Genomic DNA, 8,899 nt, shown 5'->3' with positions numbered 1-8,899 from the left:
GCCCAGGCTTAACTTATGCTTCGGGCTTAACTAAGGATTAGGGCTTTACGTGATGCCTAGAGGCTAGCCCACCCTTTTACATTAAACTAAAAGTGATACTTTTTTAGGCTAGGCATAGCCTAGGCATACAATAACTAGGAATTAGGATAACTATATGTGCGACTGAAACTGCCATGCCTATGATTAGGAGAGCTGGCATAATTAAATCGAATTTGTGGATCGTAAAACGAGAGAGAATACCCATGCATGTAATTACAGAAACCAGTCTGAACGTAAAATTCTCGCATTGCTTGTACATTACTCGTATTACACTAGGCCTATGGCTAGCCTGGGCCTAGGCTACACAGACTTTTTTTCATTAGATCTCTATCTTGTTCTTTCTACTTACAAAAAATTCCTCTTCTTTTATGGTCAGTCGGATAATCAAACAACAATATCCATGTTCTGACCGATTGCAGCATCCCCAGCACCATTTCTTTCATAATTTCGTACTTTTTTCGTGTACACAAACGATAGTCTATACACTGTGAGTATGCGTGTCGTCTGCTATAAAGTTTTCAAGTGGACCTATTTTACCACCCTGTATGGGCGTTTTCCCTCTCGACCAATCCAAATCGGTTACATGGTTGGCCAAACTCTCTCTATATACGGCTCTGATGTTATACAGAGCCGTATATAGAGAGAGTTTGGCCAACTGGCGATTTGTGACGTCACACGCAAACCATGGGCATCAAAATAGGTCCAGTTGTCGTTACCAGTTGCGCGAAACACGAAAAACACCACACACAATATATAGCAGCTTTGCACACTGTGCTCGTTGCGAACAAACAAAGCGACTCAGAATGTCAGATTTTGACAGGCATACGAGGAACAAAATGGATATCAGGTAATGAATTAGAGTATGCGTTAGTTAATGACATTTACGCTTATCTTCACACCTGAAATGCATAGAAAACTAGCTGAAAACCTGTCATTACACTTGTTTTATTTTACGCCTCATACTACTAGTCCTACTTTAGTCATACAAACGAAAAGCACACATCACAGTCCTGGCTAGGCTAGATTACAGACGCACAACTATAGCATCAGGCCTACATTAATAGATCCTTCAATTAAATTAAGTAGGCCTACACATAAAATGACAATTTATGCTTCACTGATCTATTCAGGTTTGCCAAAAAGTAGTTGTACCAGAGGTCATTGTATTAAACTCCAGAAGTTACATAGTAGGATTAATATTCGGCATAACTTTTTCTCTAAAGTCTAATACAACTTATACAAGGGTTGTGAATGGATGGAATGGTTTGCCTGAGAAGGTTGAATTGCAAGTAGTGTGAATGGGTTTAAGAATACTTTGGATGAGTACATTAAGCATTGTAATTGGGTATGACATTTGATGGCCTCGGTTTTATTCCTCTCATATAGCCTTAGGGTCCTTAATGGGGACTTGAATGTCTCTCCTGGTCTTTTTTTCTACTAAACTAAACTATACTTGAGTGTAGGAGTTAGCAATAGTTGGGAGTCTGTGGGCAAACCTAAGACTGATATTGTGATGTTAATTTCTCAGGAATGTATTACTAGGCTATAGTAGGTGCAACAGATTGAATGGGTCTGTCGAGAAAAAAAAAAACCTGCAACAACTGAAGACTGGTGTATGTTGTAGCTTATGTATTTTCCATTAACATATATACTATAAGGTCATGTCCTTAATAAGGTTTCATGGATCACACTGACATCGTGTGCCTACTTGTCAGTGTTGTCAACTGAGCACAGGGCTGATGACATCATTCAGTTTGTTATTATGCAGACAGCAAATGGCCATAATGATAATTATTAATTGTTACTTATTCTTCATACTGCCCTTACTGGCCTTACCTGAACAGTGATGTATAAAAAGGCAAGAAGTCGTTAAGCTTTCCATTTAAGAATGTCTTATTTCAAACATATGATTGGCAGGTTTCCACGTTACATAGCTTATCAAAATGGAGCTGTTCTGTAAAGCAAGAAAATCACACATATGCATGCATACAAACACACTCATATATAACAATTTCTGAATATCTTTTCAGCTGCCCAAAGGTACTGGAATGCAAGCTCTGTTGGGTGAATTAAAAAACCCTCATTGTACTCTTTTATCATGGTCAGCGTAGCTGGAACCAACAATGATGGTGATGTGGATTTGACAGTACCTAGACAAGAATTCAATAGCTGCTTTGTGTTGAAGTGGGTTCAACTTGCTCAAGGCCATGACAGGATGACGACTAGACATTAGGATGAATTATCTGTTGCAGAGCTCTATAAACCAGGCAGTTGTTAAAACATCCATTGGGTGACCCTCACAGTCTACCAGGCACTGCATCGCAGAAGCAAAATGAAGTGTGTGTGATACCTTCATCTTATGAGAGTGGAATGGTAACAGTGTGGCCTCTGTCAATTTGGCTTCAAGTCTTTGTTTTCTTGAAAGCTGAGAAGATCTTTCAGTGGTTTCACACTGACCTCTGTACTTGACAATTCATGTGTGTTTGCCAGCTCAGGAGGAAGCCAGATTTTAATTACATTAACCAATGCTGACTTTTTTTTGGACATGTGGTACATCTGCAAGGAGGTGAAGGAAGCAGTTGGAGTTGCATGGATGTGGAATCTTGTTGATAGTCTGGCAGTCTTATCCACAGATTATCCCAAAGCTTCTCCACATTGCCACATTCAGAACTTATTACATTGATAAACTTGAAAATTGCAGGAATCTAACGAAGCACCCATCAAGGGAATTTGTTTGAATAATTATTGAAAGCTGTGACCTTCTGTTGTGACAGACTAATGTGAAATAAAGGGCAGTAGATTACCTTGTAAATGAACCTTGTTATTGTTTGATTGTATCTAATGTTTGCAAAATTTAAAGTTGCATGCTACCAATTGAAACGTAATTCTTTCTCTATTAATGGGATATAAATTCTTCTCCTTAAAGGGTGTGGAGACTCCCGCACAAAGAAACGTCTCATGCCCGTTATCTGACCTAGTTTCGAATGCGGTGTAACAGAAGTGTTAGACACCACCATTGATCCCAGAAAATACACACACAGCTTGCTACCATCTGTAAATAGACATTAGTGTACAGTCAATACAAACATCACGGTCAATACCCACAACACAGTGCACATAGCAGCGTGGACATCTCAGGTCTAGATAAAAGATAACAAGGTATCAGGTTTCATTACCGTCTGCATTTTGTAGCGACACAAAAAAAACTTCACTTGCAAGCAACGGAAAGTAAACTTTTTCAGAGCGCGGCATGCGGTTTAGGGCAAGTCTTCAATACCTTTAAATATACTGCATCGGTTGTTGTCACTTGATCATTTGCTTGTGTGTGAGCTAAACAGCTTAAATAATATGTAAAAAAATAATACAAACTTTCAAATTGCCAGATATTTACTTGCTCAAAATCATTATCCAATCATGATTTGTTGCTATCCTTGAGTCCATTATTCAGATGATGAGGCAGATTCCCTTCAACTCTCCATGATGAAGGTAAAACCTTATATCTTAACCAACTGCCATTGAGTGTCCATTTGAAAGTTTCAAACACACAAGTGCATTGATTAAAACAAAGACTTTATTGCTGTGGTTGCAGGAACTGGATTTCAGTCTAGTAGTCACTCACCAGGTTTGTCTTTATCACAGTCTGCTAACTGTGGCTTTTTATGTTAGGAGTTTTTCTTCAGAGCACATGTCACCTTTGATTTGTAAAAAAAGTCCTGAAATTCAGGGAGTTAAAATTTACTGTCTAAAGATAATTTAAAAAGATTTTTTTTAACTTCAATCATCAATGTGGGTGTCAATTAAGGGAATAAGGAGGTACTGATGCAACTTTGATAAATGATAGTTGACTGCATCCAAATTAAACCAAGGCCTAGGCTATACTTTTGAAGAAGAAAAAATTAGGCTGAATTCATGTTAGCCTAAAAAGGCTAGGCCAATGCTGACAATTAACACAAACCAAGATCATTTAACCATTTGGGCACTTGTTTATGGCATACTAAAAGGGTCTATATAATTAGGCCTGTATGTGTACACAACCCACAAGTTGCCAATGAGTATAGACCTAGCCTAACTAGTTTAGGCCTAGGCTACTTTGTTTTCCATAGACCTAGTTTAATTGGGCCTTACACTGTGCCATATTATGTAATGTGCTATCACAGTTGTAGTAATAGCAAGAATGGTCCTGGTCTAACTAAGCCCAGGCTTAACTTATGCTTCGGGCTTAACTAAGGATTAGGGCTTTACGTGATGCCTAGAGGCTAGCCCACCCTTTTACATTAAACTAAAAGTGATACTTTTTAGGCTAGGCATAGCCTAGGCATACAATAACTAGGAATTAGGATAACTATATGTGCGACTGAAACTGCCATGCCTATGATTAGAAGAGCTGGCATAATGAAATCGAATTTGTGGATCGTAAATCGAGAGAGAATAGCCATGCATGTAATTACAGAAACCAGTCTGAACGTAAAATTCTCGCATTGCTTGTACATTACTCGTATTACACTAGGGCATATGGCTAGTATGGGCCTAGGCTACACAGACTTTTTTCATTAGATATCCATCTTGTTCTTTCTACTTCCAAAAAATTCCCCTTCTTTTATGGTCAGTCGGAAAATCAAACAACAATATCCATGTTCTGACCGATTGCAGCATCCCCAGCACCATTTCTTTCATAATTTCGTACTTTTTCGTGTACACAAACGATAGTCTATACACTGTGAGTATGCGTGTCGCCTGCTAAAAAGTTTTCAAGTGGACCTATTTTACCACCCTGTGTGGGCGTTTTCCCTCTCGACCAATCCAAATCGGTTACATGGTTGGCCAAACTCTCTCTATATACGGCTCTGATGTTATACACCAATATTAGTGTGTTCTGTGTATCAGATATCACAAAACACACTGTTTGAACACACACCTCAATTACAGGACACATAGATGTCCCCCAATTAAAACACTTGCCCCCCCCTTCTATGTGTGTGTTCAAACACAAGTCCCCGATTGATGTGTCGGTTCAAGCTCATGCGCACAAATCATTTGTGTATAACGAATTTAAAAGTTTTTTTACTGTTTGAATTAGTACAGCTTTGTTAATATTACCGTCTCGTTTCAATCTGCCCGACGTTTCCCTGAGTGACGTCACGCATAAAATTGTTATCAGTAACTATCAGTATTTTTCAGTAACTTTTCAATGTGTTTCTGTCAGGATGTTTAGACTTCGAAGCAAAAAAATGCAGTTTTCACATTATCCCGTGTGATTGAACAATCTGATATAAAGTTTACCAGACTGTTTCACTTTCTGCCAAAGCCGATATATTTGTAAATAAACAAACTTTTATTATCAGAAAATTAGTTTCATATCGTGGTTTATAAATGACATAATTTCGTTACTAAACTAACCAGGCTGTACATTTCGAAGCGGTACAGATAGATCATCTATGAAGGAGGTCGAGTCATTTTCAAGTTATTTGCTAAAAAGAATCTCAATGACATACCAAACGTTTTTGAATCACAGTTGGGAGAGGTGAGGTTGGCAGACGTTCTCTAATATCTCCCCCCCCCTCATACATCCCCCCTCACAGTCTCCTCTCTCTGTACAACTATTCGAGTCAGTATAGGCAAAAAGAATGTCTTAAATGTGAACTAACGGAAATATGTTTGTTGTTGGTCGGTTGTTTCCTCTGGGATGTAATGACAGTAATGACATTCTGGCCCCTTCTTCTGCTCAGCAAATTGCTGGTTTCCGAATCCGACATGGATATAATTACTAATCCACCCTGGGGAACTGGTCATGGTTCCAATACTTTCACCGAGTTGATAAAAAACTAGCAAATGGTATATCAGCAGCTGATATACTTAGTCCCTACGTACTTATGTAAACATGTTTTTATAGGACGTATCAGAACATCGTGTGAATACACAACTGACAAAAGCGTAGGCAGTAAAAGCAAATGGTGTGGGTGTTTGGTATTTTATATATAGTAGATAACTCCTGCGCATCAAATTTCCATACGATAGTAATATCCTATGGAATTGCGGAGTAAAGTTCAGAATGGGTTACACAAGGGGGCCGAACATTACCTATAGTGTTGGGAGGTTGATGCAATATTCATCAACCATCAATAATTCCTCTCCTATATTTGCAATCGTTATGAGCAGTCTAAAAAAAATATATTTTTAGGGGGATGGGGTGGAGTGAGTTGGGCAGGTGGGCTGGTTTGAGGATACGAGGGAGAAGCAACATGGGCAATAACTATCAACATTTACTCAAAGGGCTGCTTTAACTACGGACAGCTTTAATCGGGTCGATGTCTCAAGCAACGGACAATTCTGTTCCCTGACGTCACTGGGTATATTCATCTTGACTGTTCGTTGGGAAGATTCATGATACTGTAAGATGATATGAAGGGATCGTCTGTAAGACCTTGAAAGATAACTTTAGGGAGAATGTTTTGTCTTGATAATAAAAGAAAAAGAGAGTGCTGGTAATGTTTCAATAAAAGCTACTCCGGTTTTCAAGATATTAAGCATTAAAATATGCTAAATCTCTGGATAGGTATTTGAGGGCTAACATTGATGATGACGTCACTTCCTCATTGCATATCTAAAGGTTGAAGGTTAATCAACTCTTCTATCAATTTTAATAATTCAGCCAAAAACATAATGTTCTTAGTAATATGATATAAACAACAGAGAGCATCGTTGGATGACATTGAGCACCATCTGTTCTTGACACATTTGTATATGCATTGTTAATATGTCATTTGAGGGCTATAAAATGTCTTATTTTTCCCGTTGAGTTTAGTGTTACATCTGATGGAACTGATCTAATAGTCGGTGGGTTAGACTACAAAGTCCAGTCACTTTAACTGATGAACGTCAACTGCTTAAGGATTGCAGTTGAAAAGAAGAAATAGAAAAGGAAACAAAAATTTAATTCTATAAGGAAGATGGTCTAATAACAATGATACGACAAAAATATATAAAGATGAAATGAAAAGAAAAAGAAGAGTTCTTCATTCCTGCCTGACTAAACTTAAATAAAAAAAATGCTAATCTGTTCATTATGATTCCAGTTCATATCAAATGTTACAAACAAAAACCCCTATATCACATAAATACACATGCAGTGGATTATGAAAAAGTTTTTTCAGTGGGAGTTTTATGATATTGAATTTTGACAATCTCGAATAAATTTAAAGATAAGATATATATGCATTTGCAGTTAGCCTATCATCATAGAAATATTGGGATTATCAACTGCATTGATTGCCTTCTCGTTGCAACCATGATTGGTCAATTGTGTCAGCAGCCAGTGTCTTTATCGTCTGTATATATCAAACTGATTCGAAAATCACCTGCAGAGGTTTTTGAGATTTGCGGAATAGTGTCGGAGCCTCTACATTTCCTTTTATTGTACGAAATACTCGCCTAAACTTGAATATAATCATGCTTTTCGGGATTTTGTTTAGGCAAACGTTGACAGCATTTACAACCTGATCTTTAATCTTTAACCTCAGCTAGAATGTCTGTCCTGCAGATGCAATGGATATTAGATCGACTTATAGCTCGGCGGTTTTTATTTATTTTTTATTAAGTTTATAGACACGAGGTGGGTGGTAACGTTACAGACAACCACTGCCTACTTGCTGTTTGCTCAAATCGTCGGGAATAAAATGAATGGCATCTATCATCGATGGTAATGTGCGTATGTAAGGTATATATAAACTCACTGCAAGCAATCAATAATAAAGACAAAGCGTGTGTATTGGCGATTTGTATAGAGCTAATGTACTTAACACAGTCGTGAGAGGTCGAAACTAAAGGAGGAGAATGAAACAAAATGTGACGTAAGAATTAATCAGACAACCATAGGCGTGTGGATCGTGAACCACGAAGGCTCAACGTTACATGAAAACATAACATCCATCACAAAAGCTCAAGCGTTCGAATCATTTCCGTTTTATAGGAATGACTTTGCAGCACACTTTTCTGCACCAGTTTGACCAACTATATATATAGCCTAGTATAATCGCTGGGCCGTTATTCGCCTTCTGCAGGACCGACGGGGAAGCGGGAGCTGAGGTGTGGTTTTATCCGTCACTTTTTGTTTTGCCATGTCTAAACATGTGTAATAATAACCCAGGCTGCTGTAATAATTGCAAATTCCAGTCAACGTAACAAGTATGACTGCATATCACATTGGTATACCGACGTAAAAGCAATGCCCGGTTTTATTTCTATACGAGGAAATTGAGAGCTAGCTAACCGCCAAATTATCATTTTGTGTTTTGTCATAGGCTTATACTAAAGTCCGTGGAAATTCTGGCATTTTCATTGAAACTTTCTATAAAAGGTCGAAATTTTGAGAAAACACCGACATCTTTCAACAGTTTTTTTGGACCCTTCGTTATACCCTCATACACTCTCCTACTTTATTGAGTACTTCCTAATTATATCATTGTCCTGAGGTTTCAAGAAAGTTATTTTGAGATTAAAATAGTCTGTTGAACTTTTAAAAACGTTACAATTTCAAGGAATAAATCGAAATATTTGGAAGATATCAAGTTTGAAATTTGTGTCATGAGTGTGTCATTTTGTCAGGTCCTGATGACAAAGTGTTGCCAGGAGGTGCAAACATGGCTATTCCTTTAGCTATTCTTCCTCCTTTTTTTCTTTTCATTTTTCCTTCTTTTTTCCATTTTAAGCTGAATTTACACTTGACACTGAAAACATTGAAAGTATAACTTATTAGGTACATGCTCAGAAATTCAACATGTTCGATCCACCATTATTTTGAGAAGCCGAACTTTATAACGGAAAATAGATACTGCAATAAATAATAAGTTCATCTCTATCACAT

General features: G+C 37.7%; 1 long non-coding RNA gene across 1 annotated transcript; it reads left to right on the top strand.

Moving 5' to 3' along the window:
• Window positions 1-658: 658 nt before the first annotated feature.
• On the top strand, window positions 659-2,851 carry LOC139964956 (uncharacterized). The gene is made up of 2 exons (XR_011792133.1): window positions 659-886; window positions 2,070-2,851. It is a non-coding gene; the product is annotated as an uncharacterized lncRNA (long non-coding RNA).
• Window positions 2,852-8,899: the final 6,048 nt, after the last annotated feature.

This window comes from Apostichopus japonicus, chromosome 23 (genome assembly GCF_037975245.1).
Source record: "Apostichopus japonicus isolate 1M-3 chromosome 23, ASM3797524v1, whole genome shotgun sequence".
In the NCBI taxonomy this organism is placed as follows: Eukaryota; Metazoa; Echinodermata; class Holothuroidea; order Aspidochirotida; family Stichopodidae; genus Apostichopus; species Apostichopus japonicus.
Note: the sequence above shows the minus strand (reverse complement) of the source record. Positions and strands in the feature narration are given on the sequence as shown.